General features: G+C 48.4%; 1 protein-coding gene across 1 annotated transcript in view; it reads left to right on the forward strand.

Annotated features, from left to right (window-relative positions):
* Positions 1–7836, forward strand: part of ARHGEF6 (Rac/Cdc42 guanine nucleotide exchange factor 6) — a 64219-nt gene that overhangs the window by 2449 nt on the left and 53934 nt on the right. The gene's annotated exons all lie outside the window — the stretch shown is intronic.

The raw sequence follows: 7836 nt of genomic DNA on the forward strand, positions 1-7836 counted from the left end.
GAGAGTTGAGCTAATTCTGCCATCCCATTTTTTACTAAAAGTGCATGCGGATTTTAAATGTAAAGACTTTTGTATCCCAATAAAGGATTTCAGGTTTTAGCCTTGCTTTAACACGAAGGGGGAATATTCTTAATACTGCAGTATTTTTCATCCCCTTGCAACTGTTGCGTGAGATTCTGCCAAACACTAAATACATCAAATTAATCCTAATGAAGACAAAAGGCACCTTTTCAGTGGCTATTCCTGGTCCTATCTCCACGCCGAGTCTTATGCTTAAGCATAGTTTGTATTTGCAAGATCAGAGTCTAAATGAATCACTTAGAGAGTTGAGCTAATTCTGCCATCCCGTTTTTCACTAAGTGCGTGTGGATTTTAAATGTAAAGACTTTTGTATCCCAGGAAAAAAAGAAACCTGTAACTAAGAGCTGTCACTGTCTCATTTGAAATATGATCAACATTGTGGAAAAAAAGCCCAAACACATTCTGAAGACAAATTCTGCCAGAAGCAGGGACAGCATCCTTGGGCGTTACACAGCACGCTCCTGCACCGCAGTGGGAAGGGTCCAGCCCACGGTAGCTCTGTGCCTGTGCTTCTCCTTTGAAGGGCTAAACAAGCACAGAGCCTTTCTTCTCCCCAGAGCCCTTTAGCATCAAAACCTGCTCCTTCCACAACTGTTTCTCTGGCCGGTTGTTTCCCAGGAACATGTTTCTGGGAGCCTGCTGCGGCAGCCCAGCTTGAAGAGCAGATATATATAGACTCACTGAAGGCCTATCGGATCAGAAATTGGCTGTTCTGACCATCTGATCCCCTCTGTTTTTCACAGAATCATAGAATTGTCCAGGTTGGATGGGACCTTTAAGATCACCTAATCCAACCATCAACCTAGCCCTGATAAAAAACCATCAGTAAACCATGTCACTAAGCACACTAAGCTCTGTGTCAACCTGTCCTTTGAACACCTCCAGGGATGGTGCCTCAACCACTTCCCTGGGCAGCGTATTCCAAGGCTTAATAACCCTTTTCATGTAAAAATTATTCCTGATATGCAATCTGAACCTCCCCTGGTGCAACTTCATGTAAAAATTATTCCTGATTTGCAATCTGAACCTCCCCTGGTGCAACTTGAGGCCGTTTCCTCTTGTCCCATCGCCTGTTCCTGAGAAGATACCAACCTGCCCCTGGCTACACCTTCCTTTCAGGGAGTTGTAGAGAGCGAGGTGGTCTCTCCTCAAGGTTTCCCTCTCTTTTCAGAGAGTTTATTTTTCTATTTGAAAGCTAACCATAATGGCTGGGATGGAAAATATTAGGAGTCTTAACCAGCTGAAAGACAGAACAAGGGAACAGTCCTCAATTGTTGTGCTTTAAGGTCTCATAGTGTTGGGAGGTCAGTTCTGCCACGCTGCGGTCAGACTCCACAGTTCTCAGATGCCAGGAACTAGCAACCTTGTGTGTCCAGCTCCAGGTGTTGCTCTGGTCCTCCCTGTGCCTCTTCTTCCTTGGTTTTAATTTAAGAAAAGGTTTCTGACTTCTTTTTTCGTCTGAAAATTATCCTTCCCATCTGCTCTGCGCTGGTGGGGCCCCATCTGGAGCACTGGGTCCAGGTCTGGGCTCCCCAGTTCCAGAAGGACAGGGAACTGCTGGAGAGGGGACAGCAGAGGCTACAGAGATGATGAGGGGCCTGGAGCATCTCTCTTAGGAGGAGAGGCTGAGGGACTTGGGTCTGTTTAGTCTGGAGAAGAGAAGGCTGAGGGGGATCTGATCAATGCTTATGATTAAAGGGTGGGTGTCAGGAGGATGGGGCCAGTCTTTTTTCAGTGGTGCCCAGGGAGAGGACAAGAGGAAATGGGCACAAACTTGAATATAAGAAGTTCCATCTAAACCTGAGGAGGAACTTCTTTGCTGTGAGGGTGGCAGAGCCCTGGCAGAGGCTGCCCAGAGAGTTGGTGGAGTCTCCTTCTCTGGAGACATTCAAACCCCACCTGGACACGTTCCTGTGGGACCTGCTCTGGGTGGCCCTGCTCTGGCAGGGGGTTGGACTAGATGATCTCCAGAGGTCCTTTCCAACCCCATGTGATTCTGTGATTCTGTGAAACCTGGGTCCCAGCTTCCACTGCTTGCCAGTCTCTCCCAGTGGGAAGAGCCCGCAGAGAGGTTACTCCCGCAGAGCTGCACATACGCACTTCCCTCCTACCCTTCTTCTTTGTTGTCCTGGTAACTCAATCTTGGGAAGTGGAAGAAAGACACAGCAAGGCAAACGGCACCTTCTCCTGTTTTGCAGGAGCGGTGAAGGATCTGGACGTAGTGGAAGGGAGGGAGGAAGGGAGAAGGACACCCTGTGACCTTCTTGCTTTGAGGCGGCTCCGTTAATTGCAGCAGCTCTACAGGTTGAGCTGGAAGAGTCCATCCCATTCCAGGGCACAAATAACCAAACTCTTCCTTAGTTTCAGCCCAGGGCTGAAGCCTGTGAAGACTTGCTGCGTCAAATGTGTTAGTCCTAAAAAAACAAAGAAGGCAAGCAGAGGAACCAACACCACCTTCTAGGTGTTCTGTAGTTAGGTGAAATGAGACTTGTGTCTAAAATTTTCTGACTGCTTTTCAGTGCTCGAATTTGATCCAAGTCATCAATTGGACCCAGCTCTGCTGAGACAGAGGACAGGGCAGAGGGTGTGGGCACCTCTTTGGAGTTTAACCATTCTTGGGGGATTCTTTGGTGGTTTAGGACTGAGGAACAGCGCAGATAATCCATCTGGGCTTCATTTATGCTGAGGCTTCAAGCTCTGAGCTGCGTGCGTGACCCCAGATCTGGCCCAGTGAGTGGGGACTGCAGAGGTGGAGATGGCTGGATGGTGGAAAGGACAAGGCAAAGAAGCTCAGGGCTGGTGGTCAGGTGGAATCTAGTTTAGAAGATACAGGGAAAAGATCACGAGGAAAGAGAAAAATCGTGTAGAAAGCTCCTGGCCAAGGTTGTTAGTCTTTGCTTTTGCTGTTGCCACCACTGTGCATATAGTAACAGCAGTTCAATAGCTGAGTGTCATTTACTGCTGAAGGAGCACAAGACTTTCATTCAGCAGCAGCATTTTATTGCTAATGTGACCACATTCTGGCACGGGGCTAGATTTTGTGAACTAAGAATGGTATCTGTGAGATAAATCAATGGCTGGATTAAACCTGGCCGTCCAGAAGGATCACAGAGCATGCAGTGTGCGGTTGCCATCGTGGGCAGAACCGAAGCCGCTTTCTGCTGCTGGAGGTGCTTGTGACCTTCACCAAGCTGCTCGTCACTCAGAATCACAGAATCTTCTAGGTTGGAAGGGACCTTAAAGATCATCTTGTCCAACCGTCAACCTAACTGACAAAAATAGACACCCACACAACAAACAAGGAGCATCATCACTAAACCAGACCTCCCAGCACTACATCAACCCGGCTTTTGAACACCTCCAGGGATGGGGCCTCAACCACCTCCCTGGGCAGCCCATTCCAATGCCTGATAACCCTTTCAGTGAAAAAATTTTTCCTAATATCCAGCCTGAACCTCCCCTGGCGCAACTTGAGGCCATTTCCTCTCGTCCTGTCGCCTGTGACTTGAGAAAAGAGACCGACCCCCACCTCTCTACAAAAGCTCCTGGCCAAGGTTGTTAGTCTTTGCTTTTGCTGTTGCCACCACTGTGCATATAGTAACAGCAGTTCAATAGCTGAGTGTCATTTACTGCTGAAGGAGCACAAGACTTTCATTCAGCAGCAGCATTTTATTGCTAATGTGACCACATTCTGGCACGGGGCTAGATTTTGTGAACTAAGAATGGTATCTGTGAGATAAATCAATGGCTGGATTAAACCTGGCCGTCCAGAAGGATCACAGAGCATGCAGTGTGCGGTTGCCATCGTGGGCAGAACCGAAGCCGCTTTCTGCTGCTGGAGGTGCTTGTGACCTTCACCAAGCTGCTCGTCACTCAGAATCACAGAATCTTCTAGGTTGGAAGGGACCTTAAAGATCATCTTGTCCAACCGTCAACCTAACTGACAAAAATAGACACCCACACAACAAACAAGGAGCATCATCACTAAACCAGACCTCCCAGCACTACATCAACCCGGCTTTTGAACACCTCCAGGGATGGGGCCTCAACCACCTCCCTGGGCAGCCCATTCCAATGCCTGATAACCCTTTCAGTGAAAAAATTTTTCCTAATATCCAGCCTGAACCTCCCCTGGCGCAACTTGAGGCCATTTCCTCTCGTCCTGTCGCCTGTGACTTGAGAAAAGAGACCGACCCCCACCTCTCTACACCCTCCTTTCAGGGAGTTGCAGAGAGCAATAAGGTCTCCCCTCAGCCTCCTCTTCTCCAGGCTGAATAACCCCAGCTCCCTCAGCCTCTCCTCACAAGACTTATTCTCCAGACCCCTCACCATCTTTGTTGCCCTTCTCTGGACTCACTCCAGCACCTCGATGTCTTTTTTATGGTAGGGGGCCCAAAACTGGACACAGTACTCAAGGTGAGGCCTCACCAGTGCCCAGTACAGGGGGACAATCACCTACTCGCCACACTGTTCCTGATACAGGCCAGGATGCTGTTGGCTTTCTTGGCCACCTGGGCACACTGCTGGCGAAGGTCGGACAGAGGTCTTGGGAAGGTGAAAGATGAAAAACCATCACTCCTTTGGCTCCCCATCCACGTGCTCCCAATGCCTGCTCTGCTTTGGCTTCCCTCCTGGCTTCCTCGCTGGGTCACATCAAAAGTGGAAGCCCCAGCCCAGCACTGGGGGTCTGACCTCACAGTGTCCCAGACCTCCAGGTGTGGGGGTGTCTGACACCCCTGTGTCCCTGCATGGGGCTGGGACCCCCAGCCGGGTGTCACCTTTTTCCTTTCCTTCTTTTGCTTTCCGTTCCTTTTTTCCTTCCAATTTCCCTTTCCTTTCCTTTTTTCCCTTTCCCTCTTCCCCTTCATCTAACCACCCTCTTTACCGATTCACTTTTTCTCCTTCCCTTTCCCTTTCCCCCTTCCTTTTTTCCTTTCCCCATTCTTTTTGCCCCACCCCTCTTTCCCAATTCATTTTCCCCCTTCCTTCCCCTTTCCTTTCTCCTTTCCCTTTTCCCTTCCCCTGTCCTTTCTCCCCTTCCCTTTCCTTTTTCCCTTTCCCCATTCCTTTCACCCTACCCCTCTTTCCCAATTCTTCCCCCCCCTTCCTTCCCACCCTCCTTTCTCCCTTTCCTTTTCCCTTCCCCTGCCCTTTCCTGTCCCACCTCCCTTTCCCCTTTCTTTTTTCCTTTCCCCTTTTTTTTTTCCTTTCCCCTTTCTTTTTTCCTTTCCCCTTTTTTCCTTCCCCCTTCCTTTTCCCCTTTCCCTTTTCTTTTTTTCCTTTCCCCTTTTCTTTTTTCCCTTTGCCCATTCTTTTCGCCCAACCCCTTTTACCAGATTCATTTTTTCCCCTTGCTTTCTCCTATCCCTTTTCCCTTCCCCTGTCCTTTCTCCTCTTCCCTTTCCCACCTCCCTTTCCCCTTTCCCATCACCCTGTGCCACCTCCCTTCCCTCTTCCTTTTTTCCTTTCCCTTTCCTTTTCCCCTTTCTCCTTCTTTTTTTCCTTTCCCCTTCCTTTTTTCCTCCCCCCTTTCTTTTTTCCTTTCCTCTTTTTTCCCCTTCTTTTTTTCCTTTCCAATTTTCTTTTATTCCCTTTTTCCATCCTTTTTGCCCTACCCCTCTTTCCCGATTCATTTCCGCCCCCCTTCCCGCTTCCTTTCTCCCTTCCCCTGCCCTTTCTCCCCTTCCCTGTCCCACCTCCCTTTCCCCTTTCTTTTTTCCTTTCCCCATTCCTTTTTTCCTTTCCCCATTCTTTTTGCCCAACCCCTTTTTCCAGATTCATTTTTTCCCTTCCTTTCTCCTATCCTTTCTCCTCTTCCCTTTCCTCTTTTCTTCCCCCCTTTCTTTTTTTCTCCCTCTTCCTTATTTCCTTCCCCCTTCCTTTTTCCCTTATCTTTTTCCTTTCCCTTTTATTTTCCCTTTCCCCTTTTTTTCCTTTCCCCTTTCTTTTCGCCCTGCCCCTCTTTCCCGATTCATTTCCTCTCCCTTCCCTTTCCCTTTCCTTCCTTCCCCCTTCCTTTCTCCCTTCCCTTGTCCTTTCCCCTCTTCCCTTTCCCCTTTCCCATCACCCTTTCCCACTTCCCTTCCCCCTTTCTTTTTTTCTTCCCCCTTTTCTCCCTTCCCCCTTCCTTTTTCCCCTTTCCCATTTCTTTTTCCTTTCCCTTTTCCCTTTTATTCCCTTTCCCCATCCTTTTCGTCCTACCCCTCTTTCCCGATTCATTCCCCCCCATTCTCTTCCCTTGCCCTTTCCCCTCTTCCCTTTCCCATCCCCCTTTCCCACTTCCCTTTCCCCTTTTTCCCTTTCCCCTTTTCTTCCTTTCCCCCTTCTTTTTCCCTTCCCTTTTCTTTTTCCCTTTCCCCTTTTCTTCCTTTCCCCCTTCTTTTTCCCTTCCCTTTTCTTTTTCCCTTTCCCCTTTTCTTCCTTTCCCCCTTCTTTTTCCCTTCCCTTTTCTTTTTCCCTTTCCCCTTTTCTTCCTTTCCCCCTTCTTTTTCCCTTCCCTTTTCTTTTTCCCTTTCCCCTTTTCTTCCTTTCCCCCTTCTTTTTCCCTTCCCTTTTCTTTTTCCCTTTCCCCTTTTCTTCCTTTCCCCCTTCTTTTTCCCTTCCCTTTTCTTTTTCCCTTTCCCCTTTTCTTCCTTTCCCCCTTCTTTTTCCCTTCCCTTTTCTTTTTCCCTTTCCCCTTTTCTTCCTTTCCCCCTTCTTTTTCCCTTCCCTTTTCTTTTTCCCTTTCCCCTTTTCTTCCTTTCCCCCTTCTTTTTCCCTTCCCTTTTCTTTTTCCCTTTCCCCTTTTCTTCCTTTCCCCCTTCTTTTTCCCTTCCCCCTTCCTTTTTCCCCTTCCGTTTTCTTTTTCCCCTTCCGTTTTCTTTTTTCCTTTCCCATTTCTTTTTCTCTTCTCCCTTCCTTTTTCCCTTTCCCCTTTCTTTTTTCCTTTCCCCTTCCTTTTCCCCTTTCCCCTTTCTTTTTCCCTTTCCCCTTCCTTTCTCCCTTCCCCTGCCCTTCCCCCTCTTCCCTTTCCCATCACCCTTTCCCACTTCCCTTTCCCCTTTTTTCCTTTCCCCTTCTTTTTCCCTTCCCCCTTCCTTTTTCCCCTTCCCTTTTCTTTTCCCTTTCCCCCTTTCTTTTATTCCCTTTCCCCTTTTCTTTTATTCCCTTTCCCCCTTTCTTTTATTCCCTTTCCCCCTTTCCCTTTTCTTTTCCCTTTCCCCCTTTCTTTTATTCCCTTTCCTCATCCTTTTCGCCCTATCCCTCTTTCCCGATTCATTCCTTCCCTTCCCTTGCCCTTTCCCCTCTTCCCTTTCCCACCACCCTTTCTCCTTTCCCATCACCCTTTCCCACTTCCCTTTCCCCTTTTTTTCCTTCCCCCCTTCTTTTTTCCTTCCCCCTTCCTTTCCCCCCTTCCCTTTTCTTTTTCCTTTCCCCCTTTCTTTTATTCCCTTTCCCCATCCTTTTTACCCTACCCCTCTTTCCCAATTCTTTTCCACCCCCTTCCCTTCCCCCTCCCTTTCTCCCTTCCCCTGCCCTTTCCCCTCTTCCCTTTCCCATCACCCTTTCCCACTTCCCTTTCCCCTTTCCCCTTCCTTTTTTCCTTCCCCTTCCTTTTCCCCCTTCCCTTTTCTTTTTCCCTTTCCCCTTTTCTTTTTCCCTTTCCCCTTTTCTTTTATTCCCTTTCCTCCTTTCTTTTATTCCCTTTCCCCCTTTCTTTTATTCCCTTTTCCCATCCTTTTTACCCTACCCCTTTCCCAGTTCTTTTCCACCCCC

Source organism: Calidris pugnax, unplaced genomic scaffold (assembly GCF_001431845.1).
Source record: "Calidris pugnax isolate Ruff unplaced genomic scaffold, ASM143184v1 scaffold38, whole genome shotgun sequence".
Classification (NCBI taxonomy): domain Eukaryota; kingdom Metazoa; phylum Chordata; class Aves; order Charadriiformes; family Scolopacidae; genus Calidris; species Calidris pugnax.